The sequence below is a fragment of the Trachypithecus francoisi genome, unplaced genomic scaffold (assembly GCF_009764315.1).
Source record: "Trachypithecus francoisi isolate TF-2019V2 unplaced genomic scaffold, Tfra_2.0 Lachesis_group12, whole genome shotgun sequence".
Classification (NCBI taxonomy): Eukaryota; Metazoa; Chordata; class Mammalia; order Primates; family Cercopithecidae; genus Trachypithecus; species Trachypithecus francoisi.
Window position 1 is genome coordinate 105,376,380 of NW_022681457.1, and position 9,197 is coordinate 105,385,576.

The window sequence follows — 9,197 nt, forward strand, 5'->3', positions numbered from 1 at the left end:
GGGGCTCCTTCATTAGTTAGCAGGCATGGTTTAGTAACAGTAACATCACAAGTAATGTGTGGGATTTAGGCTTTCTGAACAGTGCTAACATAATATGGAGAATGAACAGTCCAAAGTCTCCGTGAGCAAGGATTGATAGAAAAGAATTCATTTGCCGAGCGCTGTGGCTCACGCCTGTAATCCCAGCACTTTGGGAGGCTGAGATGGGCGGATCACGAGGTCAGGAGATCGAGACTATCCTGGCTAACACAGTGAAATCCCATCTCTAGTAAAGATACAAAAAAAATTAGCCAGGCGTAGTGGCGGGCGCCTGTAGTCCCAGCTACTCGGGAGGCTGAGGCAGGAGAATGGCGTGAATCCGGGAGGCGGAGCTTGCAGTGAACCCAGATGGTGCCACTGCACTCCAGCCTGTGTGACAGAGCAAAACTCTGTCTCGAATTCATTCAACAACCTTTTACCAAGAATAGTCATATAAGATCCTTTTGTAGTTCATGAACATCATGATTGGGTGTTTATGCACATGTGTGAGATCTGCCACTCTCTGAACCTTGTTACAACATTGGCACATTACCCATCTAACCTGAAAAAAAATAATAATAATAGCCATACATGGGCCAGGCATGGTGGTTCACACCTGTAATCCCAGCACTTTGGGAGGCCAAGGTGGGCAGATTGCTTGAGTTCAGGAGTTCAAGACCAGTCTGGGCAACATAAGGAGACCCTGTCTCTGCAAAAAAAATACAAAAATTAGCCACGGTGTTGGTGCACACCTGTGGTCCCAGCTACTCGGGTGGCTGAGGCAAAAGTATCACTTGAACCCAGGAGGTTGAGGCTGCAGTGAGCTGTGATCATGCCACTGCACTCCAACGTGGGTGGCAGAGTGAGACCTTGTCCAGAAAGAAAAAAAAGAATAGTCATACAAAATATGTAACTTATCTATTGCTGTGTAACAAATTATTCCTAAGCACAGCAGCTTAAAACAATATTTATTTATCTCACAGTTTCTGTGGGTCAGAAAATTGGGAGTGGTTCTGCTGAGTGGTTCTTATTCCTGGTTGCATGAGAGTTTGCAGTCAAATCGTCAGCTGGGGCTGCCATCATCTGAAGGCGTGACTGGGGCTGGAGGACCTGCCTCCATGATGGCTCACTCACACAGCTATTGGCAGGAGGTCTCAGTTCCTTAAGACATGACCCCTCCCTAGAGCTGCTTGAGTGTGCTCATGACATGGCAGCAGCTCTCTGCAGGAGCAGGCAATCCAAGAGAGAGAGAAAGAGAGAGAGACCAAGACAGAAGCCTCAAGGTCTTTTGTGACCTTGGTCTTGGAAGTTGTACACTGTCACTTCCACTTTATCCTGTTTGTTACAAGTGAGTTACTAAATTCAGTTCACAGTCAGTCAAGGGGAAGGGAAACAGGGTACACCTTTTGAAGGAAGTGTCAAAATTGTGGACATATCTTAAACCACCTCATCAAGTCAAAAAGAAACACAAAACCTGAAAGTCTTGAGGCTGCTAAAACTCCTGCTGCCATTAAGACAATGGGAATTTAGTATGAAGAAAGGAGTTCTAGATTGACAGTGATGGCAAGACTCATTCACTAATTCATCCATCCATTCATTCATCCACTCATTCAACAGCTATTAATTGATCGTTACTGTGTGCAGTTGGAAAACTCTATTAAATGCTACAGGGCTCAAGAACAAACACCATTATAATTAAAATAACAATTGCTGGCTGGGCACAGTGGTTCATGTCTGTAATCCCCGGACTTTTGGAGGCCAAGGCAGGAGAATCGCTTGAGCTCAGGAATTTGAGACCAGCCTGGGCAACATGGTAAAATCCTGTCTTTATAAAAAATTTAAAAATTACCCAGATGTGGTGGTGTGTGCCTGTAGTCCCAGCTACTAGGGAGACTGAGATGGGAGGATTGTGAGCCTTGGAGGCTGAGGCTGCAGTGAGCCAAGATTGCATCACTGCATTCCAGCCTGGGTGACAAAGTGAGATCCTGTCATAATAATAATAATAATAATAATAATAGCAACAACAACAATTGCTGGCCTTTATCTAGCACTTACTGCGTGCCCAGTACTGCAAAGATCTTTGGATTTAATTATCTCGTTTAATTATCCCAATAACCCTTTGAGGTGGGGGCTGTTATTATTCCCCATTTACAAATGAGCAGCCTTAGAAACGGAAGGTCATGTACTTTCAAGGGGTAGAACCCATGATGTGACTCTTAGTCTGTTTGGGCTGCTATAACACATACACACAAAAAAAACACCATGAACTGCATGGCTTATAATCAACAACCACTTACTTCTCACAGTTCTGGTGGCTGGAAAGTCCAAGATCATGACACCAGCAAATTCAATGTCTGATAAGGGCCCACTTTCTGGTTCACAGATGGCATCTCCTTGCTGTGTCCTCACATAGTAGAAGGGGAGGGGGGTCTCTCTAGAGCCTCTTTTACAAAGGTACTAATCTCATTCACGAGGGCTTCACCCTTATGACCTGTCACCTCCAAAAGATCCTGCCTCCTAATACTATCACTTTGGGGGTTAGGATTTCAATGTATGAATTTGGGAGGGGTGCAGATCACAGACATCCAGGCCACAGCAGAACCAAAGGACTCTGACCTGAAAGTCTGTATGCTTATACCATAGAGTGTTCTAGTAATAACAGTGACAGTTATTATTACTGTTTTAATGATGGATTCCTGTTACCTAGCCGACAACTCTGAGGCTCAGAGAGCACAAGTGAATTGTCCAAGGTTGTTTTTGGCAAAGCCAAGCTGCAAAGCCAGGTCCCAAGAGTGCCGAGTCTGTGCTCTTTCTTCTACACTTGCTTAAAACGGAGTCCTTTCTGTCCTGCTTCCTGCAGAAACAGAGCTAAGATGGAAAAGGGCCCAGGAGACTGGGGAGGAGTATGGGAAGGGAAGAAATTATTGCTGGTGCCTGGAAGTTTTCATAAGCGTGGATTTCCCCTGGTTGGTTGAAGACTAGATCAGAATCTCTCCAGAGGCTGCTGTGAAGATGCCGTGGAATTCCTGGTGTGTCTGATGAGGTGTTGCTGCACTGAGGCTGTCAGACAGCTGGCTCTCTGAGAAAAGCTCCAGACCCTGTTGCTGCCACAGGGAATGAGGTCAGATGTAGCTAAATGTTATGGAGCCTTTGCTGAGTGTCAGGCACAGTGTTAAGGTGTGCACATTTACTCAGCGTCCTCATGGCCATACACAAATCAATACTCTTGATTATTTCCATCTTAAATAGGAGGAAACTGAGGCACAAAAAGGAGGACTTGGGCCAGGCACAGTGGCTCACGCTTGTAATCCCAGCACTTTGGGAGGCCGAGGCAGGTGGATCACTTGAGATCAGGTGTTCGAGACCAGCCTGGTCAACATGATGAAACCCCATCTCTACCAAAAATACAAATATTAGCCAGACATGGTGGCACATGCCTATAATCCCAGCTACTCGGGAGACTGAGACAGGAGAATCGCTTGCATCTGGGAGGCAGAGGTTGCAGTGAGTCAAGATCGTGTCACTGCACTCCAGCCTGGTCCCTCACAAAAAAAAAAAAAAGAGAGAGAGAGAGAAAATACAAAAAGGACGACTTGTCTGGGTGCACATAGATAGACGGTCTTCAAGCAGGTTAGCTGGGGTGCAGAGAGCTAGTAAGCTGTAACAGTTTAAGCCCGGGCGTGCAGTGAAGAGGCCTGATTTCATGGGCCCTAGACAATCTTCCCTCTGTGGGCCCCTTCTCTCCATAACAAAATTTGACTTTATGTTTTGTGACTATGTTGGAATGAAGTTAAATCTAATCCAGACTGAAGTCACTATTTTTAAAATGTATTTTTTTATTTCTTTATTTTAAAAAATGTCATAATAGAGATGAGGTTTCACTATGCTGCCCAGGCTGGTCTCAACCTCCTGGACTCAAGTGATCCTTCTGCTTTAGTTTCCCAAAGTGCTGGGATTACAGGTGTGAGCCACTGTGCCTGGCTGAATTCACTATTCTATGCTCATTTTTATTATATGTATGTTTTTCTTCTGAGTTTAAAACAAATTAAAATAAAACAATGTTATTAGAATAAAATAAAGCGTCCTGGGCCCCGTGCTTGTGGTGTCTGATGGGGAAGTTGGCCTCATCGGGTGAGTCCTGATTCTGCCATGTGCTGACTGTGTGACCTTGGCCAACTTCACCTCTCTGTGCCTCACTGTATGTAATGTGGGAATAAATGGTAAACTATATTGTACGGGGTGATTATGAGGATGAAATGAGCTAATAAGTGTAAAATGATCAATACAGTGCCTGCCATAAATGAAAATGCTCAATCAATTAATACATGTTAGTTGATTTTTTTTTTTTTTAGTAACTTGTACTAGTCCCGCAGCTAGCAAGTGGTAGAGCTAAGAGTGTACCCTAGGTTTAACTGACTGTCAAATCTCTGACCTGACATCCTCAATGTGATGAGAGAATAAGTGGCAGAACAGAGCTGAGAATTGGGCTACAGTGAATCCATTCCCCAAGTAACGGATGTTACAATGTTAGTCAACACATTGTAAATTTTCCAGGAGGGTCTATACACACACACACACACACATATACACATACACACACACACACATATACACATACACACACACATCTCTCCCTATGAAGTAGACATTATTTATTTAAGCTTTATGTAACAGATATTTTACCACTATATATATGACCACTATATATATATATATATATATTATATATATATATATATATACACAGTATATTTTTTTCATATTTTTTTATTTTTTATTTTTTGTGACAGAGTTTTGCACTGTCGCCCAGGCTGGAGAGCAATGGCGCAATCTCAGCTCACTGCAACCTCCGTCTCCTGGGTTCATGCGATTCTCCTGCCTCAGCCTTCTGTGTAGCTGGGATTACAGGTGCACACCACCAAACCTGGCTAATTTTTTGTATTTTTTTTTTTTTAGTAGAGATGGGATTTCACTATGTTGCCCAGATTGGTCTCGAACTCCTGACCTTACTTAGGTGATCCACCCACCTCAGCCTCCCAAAGTACTGGGATTACAGGCGTGAGCCCACTATATATATCTTACCACTATATATAGACACAACATACACACATATATCTCCCTATGAAGTAGACATTATTTATTTGAATTTTGTTATATTTATTTTATGACTATATGTAGCCACTTTTTAATGTATATAAGTATATATTTTACCACTATATATTTATATATAAACATATATATATACAGTGGTAAAAATACAATAATGTAATATATAAATATATACATGTTATATATAATATGTATACATATATATGTGTATATACATGTTATGTGTATATATAATACATAATGCATAATACATAGTCTATATATACATATTATATATAAGTATATACATATTAATTATATAATATGTATATAGTATATTTATTATTACATAATATGTATTAATTTATAACATGTACATATTATTATGTATATTAATATGTATATACATTGCATAAATACATAATATGTATATATTATAATATGTGTATATTATATATACATATGTGTATGCATATTTACATATGTGCAAAATATTTCTATATCATGAATATTTTAATATGTATATATTAATATTATATATGTATGCTATATATAAATATATACCAAAATTATTTATAAATATATATTTACATAATATATATAACATAAAATTTACTATTTCAACCATTTTTTGTTGTATAATTCAGTGGCATTATGTAGATTCACATTGCTGTGCACTATTTATCTCCAGAACTTTTTTATCATTCAAAACTGAAACTCTGTACTCATTAAAAAATAATTCCTCATTCCATCCTCCCTTCAGCCCCTAGTAATTGCTACTCTAGTTTGTCTCTATGAATTTGACTGATCTAGGTACATCATATAAGTTTCATCTTAAGTCATCAAAATCTGCTGTGTATTTCACACTTACAGCATATCTCAGTTTAGCCTCACCATATATTTTGAGTGCTCAGTAGCCACATGTGGCCACCATATTGGACAGCACAGGGCTATAGGTTGGGTGATCAGGACTCTGGGGACACTCCATATCCAGGATAACCTTTACTACTACAATTCTCTCCCATATTCCCCATGAGTATACGAGTTGAGGTTAGAAAAATATACTCCCCCTGAGGTTATGGTGTAAGAGTAGAGTCAAAAGCCTGAAGTAAGAGTCCATGGGCTTTAGTGGAAGTGGACTGGGGTGAGCTGCCTGGACTTAGACTTAAGTCTAAGTCTGCAGAAGACATGCCCTCTCCATTGCTCTCCCCACCACCACTCCTACTTGCACCCATGTATGGAGTGCTGGAAGCTGGACAGTGGGATTTCGATTGAGGATGTCTACTATGCTGAAATAAACAAGCAACACACCAGACTATTACTCGTAGGCTGACAGACTTGAAGACTGAAGAGCATCTTAGGCATCATGCATCCAGCTGAGTGGCTTTGAGCTGGTTTGTGGAGCCACTGGGCTTTGAAAAGCTAGAGACGTGGATCCTGGAGTTGATGTCTAGTTGAATCTGGGTTTGAATCTTGGCTCTGTGACTTATGAGCTGTGTGACCTTCAGCAAGTTGCTCAAACTCCATTGGGCTTCAACTGCCTCACGGAAATTGTGGATCATAATAATGCCAACTTCACAGGGTTATTAAGAAGATGTAAGTGAAATATTAAATTAATGCATGTAATACACTTAGAATAGAGCTGGGCTTAAAGTAAATACAATTTAAGTGTTTGTTAAAGCATGACTCAGTGGCCCTACTGAGGGAAAGGCCAGGTCCCTGTTCTCACTATAAGCAGAGAAGCTCTGTTTTTATCTGTTTTACATATTGGGCTTCCTTGTAAAATGTCATTAAAAGGAAGAACAGTGGGTAAACACTCACTCATGTTGTAATGTAAGCCTGTACTTTACAAATGGGAAATACAACCAGGACAGCTATGTGCTCTACCCAAGGTCCCACAACTGACAGGTGGATAGAACAGGTGCAGAAGCCAGGGCGGGGCTGTTTCACTACACTGCGCTGTCTATACTGTGCTGAAAGACTGGAATTTTGGGGTCTTGTTTTCCTAGGGAAGTCTCATACATCACTGGTTAACAGCTCAGCTCCATGCCAGTTTGAAAAAAGATGATATAAATGAGCTCTTTGGCTGGGTGTGGTGGCTCACATCTATAACTCCAGCATTTTGGGAGGTCGAGGCAGGCAGATCTCTTGAGTCCAGGAGTTTGAGACCAGCGTGGACAACATGTGAAACCCCATCTCTACACACAAAAAAACACAAAAATTAGCCAGGCGTGATGATGTGTGCCTGTAGTTACAGCTACTCAGGAGGCTGAGGTGAAAGAATTGCTTGATCTCAGGAGGTCGAGGCTGCAGTGAGCTGTGATCACACCACTGTGTTCCAGCTTGGGTGACAGAGGGAGAACCTCTCGGAAAAAAAAAAAAGAAGAAAGGAAAAAGAGCTCTTTGCTTCATGGCAAAGATCACTGAAGATGGTTCCTGGAGGAGTTGTGCTTTGTTGTCCCATGAATAGTGGAGAAGTTTTGTTGTTTTGAGACAAGGCCTTGCTCTGTCACTCAGGCTGGAGTGCAATGGCATGACTATGGCTCACTGCAGCCTCAACCTCCTGAGCTAAGGTCAAGCCATCCTCCCACCACAGCATTCTGAGTAGCTGGGAGTACAGGGGCACACCACCACACCCGGCTGATTTTCAAAAATTTTTGTGTAGAGGTGGGGTCTTGCTATGCTGCCCAGGCTGGTCTCAAACTCCTGGGCTCCAGTGATCCTCCCATTTCAACCTCCTAAGGCGCTGAGATTATAGGCATGAGCCACTGCGCCCAGCTAGTGGAGAAGATTTTGAGCCTGCTGGATGGTATTTCTGAGTGCTAGAACCTTCCCTAAAGTAGATGACTTTGGGCTTGGCCCTCAACATCCTCTCCATCGCTCCTCCACAGAATAATGGCTGAGAGGCTCAAGGAATTGATGCCACCTTTAGGCCTCTGATTAGTCTAATCAACCACCCACTTTTTTTTTTTTTTTGGCCAATGTTTGGTTCAGCGATGGCAGGTCAAGGCCAATGTGGGCCAAAGAGATAATAGAAAATTTTGCTAAGTTCTCAGTCTTTTGAATGTAAACTAGAAACACATTGTTCTAGTTTCTGTGGGATGTCCTTCTGCAGCCATGAAAAAGACACCCTGAGAACTAGACAATATTTGAAGTAAGATAGAGAATATCTGGCCTGGTGCAGTGACTCACACCTAAAATCCCAGAGCTTTGAGAGACCGAGGCAGGAGGAGCTTTTGGGACTAGGTGTTTGAGACCAACCTAGGCCAACAGAGTGATACCCCTATCTCTAAAAATAAAAATAAAAACACAAAATTAGCTAGGAGTGATGATGTGTGCCTGTGGTCCTAGCTACTCAGGAGGCTGAGGCAGGAAGATTGCTTGGAGCCTAGGAGTTTGAGGCTGTAGTGAGCTATAATTGTGTCACTGTACTCTAGCCTGGACAACAGAGCAAGACCCTGTCTCTAAAAAAGAATTAAAAAAAAAAACAAAGCAGAGAAAATCTCCCAAAATAGTGTCTCCGGAGTCCTCATCAACCAACTGTGGCCCTGTGCTGTCCAATATGGTGGCCACATGTGGCTACTGAGCACTCAAAATATATGGTGAGGCCAAATTGAGATATTCTGTAAGTGTATAATACACAACAGATTTCAAAGACTTAGGATGAAAAAAGACAAAATATTTCAATACTTTTTTATGCTGATTACATATTGAAATAATCTTTTGAATATATTGGATTAGAAAAATTTGTATTAGGCCGGGCGCGGTGGCTCACACCTGTAATCCCAGCAGTTTGGGAGACCGAGGCAGGCGGATCACTTGAGGTCAGGAGTTCAAGACCAGCCTGGCCAATGTGGTGAAACCCCATCTCTACCAAAAATACAAAAATGAGCCGGGTGCGGTGGCAGGCGCCTGTAATCCCAGCCACTGGGGAGGCTGAGGCAAGAGAAGCGCTTGAACCCAGGAGGCGGAGGTTGCAGTGAGCCGATATCGTGCCATTGCACTCTAGCCTGGTCGTCACAGTGAAACTCTGTCTCAAAAATAATAATAATAATAATAACTATTATTATTATTATTAATACTGATCACTA

At 42.0% G+C, this 9,197-nt stretch overlaps 1 non-coding gene across 1 annotated transcript; it reads left to right on the forward strand.

Annotated features, from left to right (window-relative positions):
- Positions 1-476: 476 nt before the first annotated feature.
- LOC117094097 lies at positions 477-581 on the forward strand. Its single transcript, XR_004441421.1, has one exon. It is a non-coding gene; the product is annotated as a small nucleolar RNA U13 (small nucleolar RNA).
- Positions 582-9,197: the final 8,616 nt, after the last annotated feature.